This window comes from Ovis aries, chromosome 22 (assembly GCF_016772045.2).
Source record: "Ovis aries strain OAR_USU_Benz2616 breed Rambouillet chromosome 22, ARS-UI_Ramb_v3.0, whole genome shotgun sequence".
Taxonomy (NCBI): Eukaryota; Metazoa; Chordata; class Mammalia; order Artiodactyla; family Bovidae; genus Ovis; species Ovis aries.
In genome coordinates this window covers 8,824,680-8,839,231 of record NC_056075.1, presented here as the reverse complement: position 1 = coordinate 8,839,231, position 14,552 = coordinate 8,824,680, and the positions used below count along the sequence as shown (strand labels likewise).

At 41.7% G+C, this 14,552-nt stretch overlaps 1 non-coding gene across 1 annotated transcript; it reads right to left on the bottom strand.

Annotated features, from left to right (window-relative positions):
- Window positions 1-3,741: 3,741 nt before the first annotated feature.
- Window positions 3,742-3,813, bottom strand: TRNAE-UUC (transfer RNA glutamic acid (anticodon UUC)). Its single transcript has one exon. It is a non-coding gene; the product is annotated as a tRNA-Glu (tRNA).
- Between the last annotated feature and the right edge of the window lie 10,739 nt (window positions 3,814-14,552).

Genomic DNA, 14,552 nt, shown 5'->3' with positions numbered 1-14,552 from the left:
TGCTTCTTGTCCATGGACTACACTTCCAGGCCGGCTGCACACTAGAATCATCTTTGTGATTCCTGGTCTGTATTCCCCACCCAGTAGCCTCTTGGACCTCATCTACACTTGCTTTTCATACAATGTTCTACTGGGGCTGCTCTGGTCCTCTTGCTTTGCTCAGTGCACAGGTATGGTCCTCCTCCCTGGCTTCGCCCTGTTCTTCTCTCTGCCTGAACATTCCTCCTTTGAATGGCTCACTACTGTACTTCCTGTGGGTCTTTGCTTCAGTGTTATCTTCTCAGTGCGATCTTCCCTGTTTGACACTGACTCTGCTTCTACCCCAGCATTCCCTCTTCCCTGCTTGATTTTTCTGTTAGTTTCATCTCTATCAACATATTTCATATTCCTTTTAAAAAATTATTTATTGTTTTTTTTCCCCCTTCATTAGACTGAAAACTCTATGAGAATAGAGATTTTGGTCTGTTTTTATCCTCTGATCTCTCTCCAGCACCTAGCACAGAGTACGTGGCACATATTTTTTTAAGAGTTAAAATATTTATTAGTTTTTAACTTTTCCTTTTTTGTTGGCTAAGCCCCCAAATGGCAAGCATCTTAATTGTTTTCTCACCCTTATATGTAATGTGCAGATGTGTGTAGTCATGTGTGATAGCTAATGCTGGGCTTTCTGTTATCTGTATTAATTTTTTAATTAAGTTTTAAATTAATTTCTCTGTTAATTTTTTGTTGATTCTTTCCGGTAACCTTATTTCTGGGCCCATCCTCTTTTGCTTGTGTAGTATTTAGCCTACACAAGGAGGAATGAGTCTCTTTAAGATGCTGTGTGTAACCAGGCAGCTTACTAGAGATCTTCTCTAGACACTGGAGATAATTATCAAGTTAATGAGTGATCCAGACCAGAACTATATATAATACTGGAAAGAAACTTTAACCCAGGATTTTTACAAGATGGCTGCTTTAGTCTGTTTAGGCTGCTGTGACAAGAATACCATAAACTGAGTGGCTTAAACAATAAACATTTATTTCTCACAGTTCTGGAATCTGAGAAGTCCAAGATCCAGGCACCAGCAGATTCAATGTCTGGTAGGGACAAGCTTCCTGATTCATAGACAACTGTCTTTTCTCTGTGTTCTCCATGGCAGAAACTGATAAGAGAGCTCTGTGCAGTCTCTTTTGAGGGCATTAATCCCATTTTTGAGAGCCCCACCCTCATGACCTAATCACCTCCAAAGCCCCTCCTCCTAGTATCATCACATTGTGGGTTAGAACTTCAACATGTGAGTTTGGGGAGGACACAAGCATCCGGTCCGTAACAATGACTAAAGGATTTATCAGTAATTACTCTATCTTTGGCTATGATGTAGTGAGAGAATTATATCCAATTTACCAGGAATTATACAAAACAAGTAGGAGATTTTGATATAAGTAGTTTTCTCTCCTGTTCGCTGTGGATCTGTGGTAGGAAATTATTTGTGGAAGAAGGCAAGTTATAAAATCATCTTTCTCTGTCTCATTTTTAAGGAAACCCTTAGCCTGGTGAAGCTGGAAGGATGGATTTCTGTTCACATATTCTTCAGTCTGGCACTCTCTTCTGTCATTCTCTTTCTACTTTTGTTTGGCTGTTTTGGGTTCTCACTGCTGTGCTCAGGCTCTCTCTGGCTGCAGCAGGCAGGGCTCTCTTCGTTGTGTTTCACAGGCTGCTCACTGCAGTGGCTTCTCTTGTTGAGCAGCACAGGTGTGCCGGCTTCAGTCGTTGCAGCACACGGGCCCAGCAGTTGCGGCTCCCTGGCTCTTAGTAGTAGTGGTGATCAGACTTGGTTTCTCTGAGTGTAGAATCTTCCTGGAGCAGGGATTGAACCTGTGTCCCCTGCACTGTCAGGCAGGTTCCCATCCACTGTACCTCCAGGGAAGTCCTATTCTTGCTTTTTGACTATGCCCATGTTCTATGTTGAGGTAATAATTTCCCAATTGCAGGAAGTTCTCCATCCTTACCCATTCAAAGCTCATTCTCCTCATGGTGTTTTCTCTTTCCTGATGCATGCTCTGTGAAATGACTGCTACGGATTTCTCATTACCTGAGAGTAGGCTTCACTTTGTTTTCACTTTATTCTCTTCAAATACTCTCCCTGCTGTTAAGTGCTATCTATCTGCCTTCTTCCTTGGTTGCTTGTCATGAAGGGATTAATCCTTCTTGTGTTTGGGATCAGGATTCAGAGTGACTTCCAAACTGGAAGTGGGATTTAGAAAAAAAAAAGTTCTCTGCATGGCACTTCATGAGGGTTGGAAGGCACTGGGATACTGGTCCAGATCTCTCTTCAGGAAAGACATTCTGCTTTAGGAAAGACTAAGTCTCTTTCCTTACTTTGCCAACAAAGGTCCATCTAGTCAAAGCTGTGGTTTTTCCAGTATTCATGTATGGATGTGAGAGTTGGACTATAAAGAAAGCTGAGTGCTGAAGAATTGATGCTTTTGAACTGTGGTGTTGGAAAAGACTCTTGAGAGTCCCTCGGACTGCAAGGAGATCCAACCAGACCATTCTAAAGGAGATCAGTCTTGGGTGTTCTTTGGAAGGAATGATGGTGAAGCTGAAACTCCAATACCTTGGCCACCTGATGCGAAGAACTGACTCATTTGAAAAGACCCTGATGCTGGGAAAGATTGAAGGTGGGAGAAGGGGACAACAGAGGATGACATGGTTGGATGGCATCACCGACTCAATAGACATGAGTTTGAGTAAGCTTCAGGAGTTGGTGATGGACAGGGAAGCCTGGCGTGCTGCAGTCCATGGGGTCGCAAAGAGTTGGACATGACTGAGCTGACTGACTGACTAAAATCTCTTTAGGACTTATTCTCCTAGCCGCTAGGAGTGCTTCTGGAAAAATGCCCTCTGGGTTGACCCCCTTGGGTCTGAGCTGAAACACGCCCCTTGCCTGAGGTCATGCTTCCTGCTGGCGGCCCACATCCAGTGGCTGATGGACTAGACGTATGAAGGTTTGGCCCTCTTGCCCTGCCAAGTGACCTGTGAAGTCATAATCTCATTTTCAGAACTCCCCACAGGATCAGTTCAGGCTTTATTTGAGACTGAATTAATAACTGGACTTCTGTCTCTGTCCCACTGGCTCCCCTCTCTTCCCTTGCCGCATGCTGATCTCCATCTCAGAGTGGGCTCCTCAGAGAGCTCAGCTCTGCAGTGTACTGCTCTATATACTTCCTGATTTCTTTCCCAACGATTTCCACCCTGACAGCCCTGGAAACTGGAGAGCTGAGCAAATAATCAAGAAAGTGACACAAGCATAAGGGAGAATAGGCAGAGCTCGGTATGGGGACTGAAGACTGAGCTATGGGAAGTAATGTTAGCCACAAGGCAGAGGTCTGTCTACTAGACCCAGGGTAAAGATGAACGTTGAAATAGCATTAGCTTTAGTATTGAGTAAGCTTGTTAAACATCCTCTGGCTGGGGTCAGGATTCATCTCAGAGTCTGGGGAGCTTGAAGCATATAAAGGTGCAGTAAGAGAAGAAAGGATATTTGGAGCCTAGAATCTGATCAGTGTGTTAAATGTAGAGACAGGAAATTAGGCAAGTTAGTCAGCATTTACATACTCACACTGCTGCTTTTGGGAAAAGAATCACGCTTAAGGAGCAGTATATATTTTATTTGCTCCACTTTTCAAGGATTGCCCAGCAAAATTAAAGAGTAATTTTTTTTTTTTGACCACACCGTTCAGCTTTCTGGGTCTTAGTTCCCTGACTGGGGATTGAACCCAGGCCACAGCAGTGAAAGTGCTGAGTCCTAATCACTGGACTGCCAGGGAATCCCCTCAAAGACTAATTTTCTTATTTAAAATCCTCTAATAGATTCCCTGCATTCATTCTCCATAGCATACCTTACGTATGGGTAACAAATCTCTAGGAAACCCAATGAAAATGTGAAATATAAATAGGACATCTATATTTATGAGCACAGGAAGGAAGTGTCGGCCAAAGATAGGAAACAGAAAAGGGATGTTAGGGTCTAGAAAAGAGCAGCTAGACAAGTCTGGTGACTTTGTTTAGTTTCTTCAGGATTGGAGAATTTGCATTTTGAGCAAATCCGGCAGATGGTGCTGCTCCAGCAAAGAGCAGAAAAATCATTTTGTTTCCTAAGATGCAATTTATCCTGTTTACAGCTCGGAACGGATAAGATTTTTGCCATAGTGAAATTTCAATCTTGTGTCTTCAGCTGTTAATATATATACAAAAGCTTGTGTTCAACAATAGTTGCCCACCTGGGTCATTCTTACTTCATATAGGGGGTTTACCTACAAGGCTCCCGATTTTCTCTTGCTATTTCCTGCTACGATGAGAGGTTCTTCAGTCAGTCCTGCAGTCATTGCTGCCACCATCGCTTGCTCTCCACTGTGCGCTTGCAAGGAAGCACTCCAAAATCTATCTCCAAAAATGCCGCTGCTAATGCTTTCTCTGCGTCTGTAGATATTTCTAACTTCAGATAAATTCACCTTGGGGATTAAAGTTTCAACACATCAATGTGGGGGAGATGTAATTCAGTCCATAGCACTCACCACAAATGGACTTAATACCAAGGTGTGTCAGTAATGGCAAAATGCAGGTACTATCATATATATTTTTGTCAGATGGAATACCCATTATCCTTGAGTCTAAACTTAACACGTTGAAACAAACAAACAAAATGTTCTGTTTCTTTCTAGAATGATTGAAGATTTTTAGCCACCAAGTAGTTTCCTTCTTTGTTTTCCAACTTAAAAAAAATTTCAAACCTACAGAAAAGTTGACAGAATAATATACCCATATATAGACTCACCTTTTTGCCACATTCTCTTACATCCCAATCATAACCTCTTAACTTGGATTGCATCTTAAAGAACATTTGAGTCAACTCTCGCCTCTTACACAAAATCAGTTCAAGGGGTCATCCAGCCTCTACTTCTAGGTCTTTGATGGTGGAGCACTAACCCGCCTTTGAGCCAGCCCCATCTGTTTTTGGAGGCCTCTTGTTGCCACTAAGTTTGTCTTAGAATAAACCAAAACCTGGCCATCCGTAACTTCCCTCTGCTGGGCTTTATATAACCCCTTTCACCAGACAAACTAATTCTAGTTCTTTTCTCACATGACAGCTTTAAAACATTTGAAGGCGCTTCTCATGTTGTCTTCCTTACTCTGTGGAAAGAAGGACTTACCAGTCCTGATTTCTTCATCCATGTTTCATTTGGAGTGGTAAAGAGACCTTACTTGCTTTGGTAGTAGGTTCATGTATTTACAAAGTGTCACTCAAAGTTGACAAGACCAATAAGGCTTCTTTATTTCTCTAATGGATGTGATTTTCCTCACTGACTATGCCAGGTGACTCAGTTTCCTTGAAGTGTGTGGACATTGAGAGTCCTCAAGACCACCTTCAATTTCAATAATTCATTAGAATATTTGTAGAACTCACTCAACATTGTTATACTCATGATGATGGTTTATTACAGCAAACGTTTACAGATTGAAATTGACCAAGGAAAGCAATGCCTGGGGTCTGAGTCCAGGAGAGTTCCAAACACAAACCTTCCAATTGCCATCTCCCAGAGGAGTCTCTGACAGGGCTAACTTCTCCCAGCAGTGACATATAACAATCCGCACAGTGTTGTCAGCCAGGGAAGCTCACTTGAGCCACAGCAACCACTGTTTTTACTGGGGTTCAATCACATAGATATGATTGACCACATGCATCTTAGTTCACTGTTTTTACTGGGGTTCAGTCACATAGATATGATTGACCACCTGCATTTTAGTTTCCAGCCTCTCCAGAGGCTGTGCTGATGGGGTGGCCCAAAGCCCCAACCATAAATCACATTGTTAGCGTAGATTGTCTTGTGTGCCCCTAAGGCTCCCAGGGTAAACAGACACTCTTATCAGGCAGGACATTCCAATGATTTAGGTATTACCTCCCAGAGTAAAGGCCAGATTTTTCTTGGGGCAAAATTATTTTCCAAAGAGGGGAGGTGAGCCATTTTATCAGTTTCCTCTCTATTCATTTCCCACTTCTCTGTCAGCATGGTATTGGACATTTGCACCCCATTATGACAAGAGAGATGGGCTTTCATCTAAGTACAGGTCCTCTTCTGACCTGTGCCTCTGCTGCAGGGCAGCTGATCTAGTTAGGTTTCTGGAGTCTTAGAATGATGCTTCCCTAAGTTCAATGTTGTTTTTTGGTTCAGTTAGACCCACTCCACCCTATATCTGTCAGGAGCACAGACCCTAAGGAAATAGGAGGGAAGGGAGCAGGGCACATTTAAAAGAATAGCATAGCCTGAGGACACAACATATACTGATTAGAACCAAATGGCTCCAAGATGGCAGACAAGTCAACTTTGACTAGATTTGATCCTCAGTATCAGTTCAGTTCAGTTCAGTCACTCAGTCGTGTCTGACTCTTTGTGACCCCATGAATCGCAGCATGCCAGGCCTCCCTGTCCATCACCAACTCCCAGAGTTCACTCAGATTCACGTTCATTGAGTTAGTGATGCCATCAAGACATCTCATCCTCTGTCATCCCTTTCTCCTCCTACCCCCAATCCCTCCCAGCATCAAAGTCTTTTCCAATGAGTCAACTCTTCGCATGAGGTGGCCAAAGTACTGGAGTTTCAGCTTTAGCATCATTCCTTCCAAAGAAATCCCAGGGCTGATCTTCAGAATGGACTGGTTGGATCTCCTTGCAGTCCAAGGGACTCTCAAGAGTCTTCTCCAACACCACAGTTCAAAAGCATCAATTCTTTGGCGCTCAGCTTTCTTCACAGTCCAACTCTCACATCCATACATGACCACAGGAAAAACCAGAGCCTTGACTAGATGGACCTTAGTCGGCAAAGTAATGTCCCTGCTTTTGAATATGCTATCTAGGTTGGTCATAACTTTTCTTCCAAGGAGTAAGCGTCTTTTAATTTCATGGCTGCAGTCACCATCCGCAGTGATTTGGGAGCCCCCAAAAATAAAGTCTGACACTGTTTCTACTGTTTCCCCATCTATTTCCCATGAAGTGATGGGACCGGATGCCATGATCTTAGTTTTCTGAATGTTGAGCTTTAAGCCAACTTTTTCACTCTCCTCTTTCACACTTTCATCAAGAGGCTTTTTAGTTCCTCTTCACTTTTACCCTCATTGTAACACATCAGCAAGCTAAATGACATACCCAGAGGCACCACGACAGCTCCAAGGCTGACCATCAAAGACCAGAACGTGGGTGGTGACCCAGTTCCTGGAAATCTCTGCCCTTTCCCCAAAATGGTTGGAATAATCCTCCCATTCATTAGCCTATGAAATTAGCCAGCCCATAGAAACTAACCACACCACATTTTATAGCCGCACTTATCCTTTGCGACAGTCTACACTCTTTATCTGTGGTGTGTGTTTCTCTCTAAATAAATCCACTTCTTACCCATCACTTTGTCTCTCGCTGAATTCTTTCCGCCGTGAGACATCAAGAGCCTGAGCTTCAGTAGGTCCTGAACCAGGCATGTGATCTCAGTTGGAAAACAGTGGGGTTTGGCTGAGTTCGAGTCCTGGCCATGTGGGTTAGCATCCCAAGCTGGGTTTTGACCAGGCTTGAGTTCTGGCACGTGGGCTCAAGTCCCAATCTAAGGTGAACAGTTTCATCAAGTATCAGTCAGGACTTCTCTCTGACCCCTGACTGTGAGGCATCTCCCCTCTAGCCTCAATTTTAGGGTTATGTCACACCTAACCCTGAGGCCCTACCATAGCTGTTCTCAAGGCTGCCAATTCTGTTACTTACCATGTCTCCCACAGGGTATTGTGGGAATTCTTGGAACTCTGACACTTAAGAGCCAAAGCAGGTGTGGAAAGGGGCACACAGGTCCTCTCTCTGCTGAACTGTAACACCTTGCCATCTTCATTGTACTGTGGTAGTTCTGTATGGTGAGGACATTCTATATAGCAGTTTCCTCTCAGAGTTCTAAACAAATTGTGGTACAATCCCCTCTGCTTCTGAGTCTGGCTCTCTACCAGTTTATGTTTTGTCTCTCCTTCCGCCTTATTCCAGATTGTGACCTTGAGGGTGCATAATGTTGTTGTTTGGTTGCTAAGTTGTGTCTGACTCTTTGCGACCCCATGGGCTGTAGCATGCCAGGCTTCCCTGTCCTTCATTATCTCCCAGACTTTGTTCAAACTCATGTCCATCAAGCCAGTGATGCCATCCAACCATCTCATCCTCTGTCGCCCCCTTCTCCTCTTGCCCTCAATCTTTCCCAGCTTTGGGGTCTTTTGCAGTGATTTTGCTTTTCACATCAAGTAGCCAAAGTATTGGAGCTTCAGGTTCAGCATAAGTACTTCCAATGTATATTCAGGGTTGATTTCCTTTAGGATTGACTGGTTTGATCTCTTTGCTGTCCAAGGGACTCTCAAGAATCTTCTCCAGCACCACAATTTGAAAGCATCAATTCTTTAATGCTCATCCTTCTTTAAGGAGAAGGCAATGGCAACCCACTCCAATACTCTTGCCTAGAAAATCCCATGGACGGAGGAGCCTGGTAGGCTGCAGTCCATGGGGTTGCTAAGAGTTGGGCATGACTGAGCGACTTCACTTTCATTTTTCACTTTCATGCATTGGAGAAGGAAATGGCAACCCACTCCAGCATTCTTGCCTGGAGAATCCCAGGGATGGGGGAACCTGGTGGGCTGCCATCTATGGGGTCGCACAGAGTTGGACACGACTGAAGTGACTTAGCAGCAGCAGCAGCCTTCTTTATGGTCCAGTTCTCACATCCATACATGACTACTGGAAAAACCATATCTTTGACTATATGTATCTTTGTTGGCAAAGTGATGTTTCTGGTTTTCAATATGCTGTCTAGGTTTGGCATAGCTTTCCTTCCAAGGAGAAAGTGTCTTTTAATTTCACGGCTGCACTCACCATCTGCAGTGATTTTGGAGCCCATGAAAATAAAATCTGTCACTGCTTCCACTTTTTCCCCATGAAGTGATGGGACTGGATGCCATGATCTTAGTTTTTGAATGTTAAGTTTTGAGTCAGCTTTTTCACTCTCCTCTTTCACCCTCATTAGGAGGCTTTTTAGTTCCTCTTCATTTTCTGGCATTAGAATGAAATCAATCTGCATATCTGAGGTTCTTGTTACCCCGGCCATCTTGATTCCAGCTTGAGATTCATCCAGCCCAATATTTCACATGATGTACTCTGCATATAATTTAAATAAGCAGGGTGACAATATACAGGAGGCATAATGCTTGTCCTTTTTCCTGTTATGGTTTTTTCTTTATTTTTGGTTTTCTCTACAACCCATCAGGCTAAAAGGAGGAATTCACTCACATCATATTTTCCTCTATTCTGATTAAGGATTTCCTCAGGCTCTACTAGTGGAATGGCTGCAGGGAACCAGATTTATAAAGGAAAGTAAAGAGAAATATTTTCAGAATATTATCTCAATTATACTTGTATAAAAGAATTGGGCAACACTGAGAGCCTGGAGTCACAAAAATAGGCAAACCTCTTTCCCATTTCCTTCCCTTTTTTCCATCTTCCTTATTGTCTGAAGTGATTACAAATAGCTTTGCAACTGAAAGGTCATGGTTTTGGAATCAGAGGCAATTCATGATTCCCTAGATTATCACTTTTCATGGTGATGAGTAGCTTTTATTTATTTGAATACTATATACCAACCTTTGTGCAGACTTCATTTAATTCTCCAAAGTGCTATCATTATACCCATTTTACAGAGACTCAGAGAAGTTAAGTAATCCCAACTCTTATAGCTAGTGAGTCGTGTCACTGAAGTTTAAGCCCAGCATCACTGACTACAGGGACATGCACTGATTAACCACCACTCCGAACTACCTATCCATGAGGCTTTCACATTTCTCCTTTCTTTGTTATCACCACATGAGGGCTTCCAGTAAAGCACAATTGCACTCCCAATTTTACAAGCTTCCCAGGATCCCTTGGTGATAGAGTGGTAAGTGTGGTATTTAAAACCTGGTCTGGTGCTGGCAAGCACCCCGGCAATGATGCTGGGATTGCTGAGGGAATCTGCCACTTGGGATTCTATCTTTCTAATCGCTTCTTAAGGGAACTTGTAATGAATCTAATTGGAAGCATCAACTTGATTCCCTATAGGATTATGTCACACAAAATAGTTAGCAAGAAAGGTAATAAAATCAGTAAATGAGCAAGAGAGAGAGAGGAGAAAGTTGAAAACATAGAGCTAAGGGCAGGAGGGCAGGCAGGACATTGATTTTGTAGCTCAGAAGGGAAATGTGAGTACTTTTTGATTACTGCTCTATTTGCAAAAGCAATTTATGGTTTGGGTATGGGAACTTTGGGTACATATTTCCCTTTGACATTTGGTAAATGAAGCTATGGGAATTGCCACGAATGCTGATTAAAAATGTGTAGCGGTGATATGTTCAAAGGACAGCACTGCTGGCAGACTTCAGGCCATACAGAGAAGCTAGGCTATGTGACTGTGATCAAGACTGTCCTCAAGCCTCTGTTCAGCTATTCACTTACCCATTAAAGAGTTGAGCTGGGCTTGAAGGATGGGTAGAAATGATGGGGCTAGACATTATAGGTGAAGTCAATACTAAGCAGAGACCTAAAGATGGGAAAATATGGCAGATATTTGGGCCATGAGTGTTTCCTTTAGCCAGAGTTTCAGATGGAAAAGAGAAAGAGAGAGACAAACTCCTAACGATGGAGTGGGATCAAATTGTGTAATGTTGACAGTGAGGGTCCGCGGAATAATTCTCAGTGTAAACTTTCACTGCTGTACTCAGACAAAGCTATATGCAGTAACACTGGGAATGTCTGGGCGTAGAAACAGCAGTGATGTTCTGAGCCTGGGTGGGACAGAAGGAGAACTTTATATTTGCTCTTTCATTGGCTACTCATAACAGGACAGTCCTTCAGTCAATCCTTGCCTCATGATTGTCCCACATATGCTTATCACAAATGCAATGAATAATTTGATTATTCCTAGATACAACATGTAGAGGAATAATACTTTAAAATTTTGCTAAAAGTATCTTCATTCTTACTAATTCATTTTAACCTACAGTCCTTCCTCAGCTAGAATTAGACAGTGAGGCAGAGACGTCTCCTCAGGGGGTGGACTGAAAGGGGGAGATAGAAATGAGCCTTGGTTTAAATTAACATTTCTAGAGAGATAACCCTGAACATTCTTTTATAAAGAATAATGTTGTCAGGATGGTGGTAGCAGTGGTCAGACTGCAGAGTTTAGAGAGTGACTCAGAAGTAGAGGTGATATTGTCAGTGAAGGTAGAAGAGAAAAAGGTAGGTCATTAAATAATCTTGGAGAAGTCTGGAGAAGAGCGTGAAGTTATACAAGGAGGTAATTTATGTGCAAACTAAAGGAGAAGGCAGTAAGAATTGAAATGCATTAAACTACTAAGCTTAAAGCATAGTCTTATCTAAGCAACTGATTAGGCTCCCAGAAGGGTAGGGAAGCTACAAACCAATCTAGATATACTTTCCAGTTTGCTTAGGGCCATCCATGTTAAAGGTAAAAAATTAAAATCAAGTGCATTTCCATCTCTGTTTTTCTTTCTTTGAAGCATCTTAAAATTCACTTCTTTAATATCTCCTCATGTCAAAAGATCTCTGCCTCTGAGGAAATAGTTCCTCAATTTTTTCCAACATGTCATCTCTTAAAGCAAAAACAACAAAAACCTAAAATTCATTTTGTCATAGGTTTAATGTCAATCATCTAGATGTTCAGTCTGCATGAAATCAAATGTACAGATGGACTGAACTGTTAAATGAAATTTTCCATCCCATAAATGTCTAGTTTGTATCCTGCCATCTCCATGGAATCATCACCACCTCTATGAATTCATAATAGTGGTTGCTTCTCTGAGCTCCCAGATCTCTTTTCTCTGAGTCATGCATTCTAGATGGTGGTCTGAGAAGCATCTTTAAATCCATATATGTGTGTGTGTGTGTGTGTGTGTGTGTGTGTGTGTATACACACACACAGGCACATTCTAAATTCATTTTTCCTCCTTTTGGCACAACAAGGCATTTGTATAGTAATTCTTTTTTCTCTTTAAGATGTAAGTATATATAATGGTTTTTTTTTTTTTCTTTTTCCAAGCAACTCTAGCTGGGAGCACAAAAAAATTTCCTGATTCAATATTATTCTAACTCATTTCCTTCAGGGTATGACTGTTCCTTTTTAACAACAACCACTACCATTATTGTTGTTATAAGAATAATGAAGAAAATCTTAAAATGCTAATATCCTTGGGAGGGCTTTTATTAGAAAGAACATTTCTATTAAGGAACAAATAAACAATACAGATTTGATTTCTTTTTAGAGGTAAGATTTGAGAGGGGAGGCTATCAGCTCTGACAAGAAGAGGAGAAGCAGGGAAAAAAAAGGCTCAAAGCAACTGATTAGGCTCCCAGAAGCATAGGGAAACTACGAACCAATCTACATTTACTTCCAAGTTTTGCTTAGGGCCATGCATGTTAAAGGTAAACATGAAAACTGAGTGCATTTCTATCTGTTTTTCTTTCTTTAAATTTGAAATTCAAGTTATCAGATATCTTCATGAATGTGACGCTGTTTTTCTTTCACTGCTGTACTCAGACAAAGCTATATTTATGGTCTGTCCATGCATTGGAAGAAATTGAGTATAAAATGATTTTCAGGGATATTATAAAATGTGTTGACTGCTCTGAAAACAAAACAAAACAAAACAAAACAAAGTAACTCTGAACAATGCCTGTGGAAAACCACTTTCTACTATTAAAAAAAATCATTTGCTTACAAAGAAATATTTCTTTTTAAATTTGGAAACTGTGTCACAGATTTAGTGCTATGCTTAGCTTGTTGCTCCTAAAAATAGTGAACTGTTAGCAAATGCATTAATTACAGTCATGTGTTTAACAATATCTGTTTGTTTAAAATGAGACTTGTATTCATTACTGCCTATTTCATAAAACAGTTCTGTCCTTTAACTGCACAAGCATGCAGTAAATTATAGTCTTGAAATTCCCTGCTAGAGGTCTAATTTAGGTCAATGCTGAGATAATTGTGCTTCACAACTTAGCCACAGCAGAATCCTGATGAATTTGTAAAAGAGCCTCCAAACATTGAGAATACTGTCTCAGATGATGGGTATTAAAATGACCAGTACATTTAGGCAACCAGTGCCTTTTAAAAACCCTAGGTGAATAGTGATAGCTAATAGAACTGAAGCAATGAGGATCAGAAGTTTAAAGAAATGTTTTGATCAATCAGTTTCCGTAAGGACCAACACCTAAGGACTGCCTGTTCTAATTCTTGTGGAGCATCTCTAATAATAAAGCCACTCATTTAAATCTTGACTCTGGACCTTGTCTATAAATATTTTAAAGCTGATGCCTAAATTCCTTTTCCAGAGTTTTGATTTTATTGGTGTGGGTGCCACTAGACCTCAAGATTTTTATGAGTTTCCAAATGATGGGGAAAAGTAGCAAGGTTGGGAACTTAAAAGGTTTACAGCTCCACAGGTTTGACAGCAACCCGACAACAGCTGATCATTTCCTTTTATGCCTAGTAATTCTGTTTCAGGAAGCCAGTGTATGGTGATGTCTCTCTAGAAAATAATATTCAAATTTGGCCCTTTCTTGGACTCACTGAATGAGAATTTTTGAAAGTGGGCCCCCTGGCATGTATACTTCTCACATCTCCCCAAGCGGTTCTAATGTTCAGTCAATAATGCACATGAAAACTACAGGCAGAAATGGGCATCGTTGACTGTATATTAGAACCGCTTGGGGAGATGTGAGAGGCAGGCCTTCCCTGGTGGCTCAGTGGGCAGAGGGTCTGCCTGCAGTGCAGGAGAACCGTGTCCCATCTCTGGCTTGGGAAGATCCCCTGGAGAAGGAAATGGCAACCCACTCCAGTATTCTTGCCTGGAGAATCCCATGGACAGAGGAGCCTGGCAGGCTACAGTCCATGGGATCACAAAGAGTCGGACAGGACTGAGTGACAAACACTTCTGTTGAATAACAACTTATTATTTATATTACATGTATAATAGACTTATTATACATATAGATGTTATAACACGTGTAGAATAGGCTTCTTGATCTAACAATAGCATCTGACAGGTAAATCCTAATACCTGGGCAAACTGCACCAAGTAAAGGAAAGTGGCATCGTGAATACATTTTAACAGTTTTCTTACCTAAACATGAATGTCTGTCACCCAGGTGCCAATATCAGAATTTTTTTGATAGCTGTAGGGTGTCTACTACTTATTGTGGGTTATTTCAGGTTGCTTACTTGAGGGAAAGTGCTATTTCTCTGTTAAAATCTACCCCTTGTTAACACTATGAAGTTCTTGTTTGGTGGCTCCCCTGCTGAGAAAGGTTTTATTTTCTCTCAAGTGAGCCACACCTTGCCTGCTCTTCTGTGCCTCTGGTCTTAAATATTCTTTCTTCAGTGGGGCAGGGGTCCCTGCTATCTTCACTGTCCCCCCATCGGCATCAGGACTTCTCTTTCAGTTAATACCCTT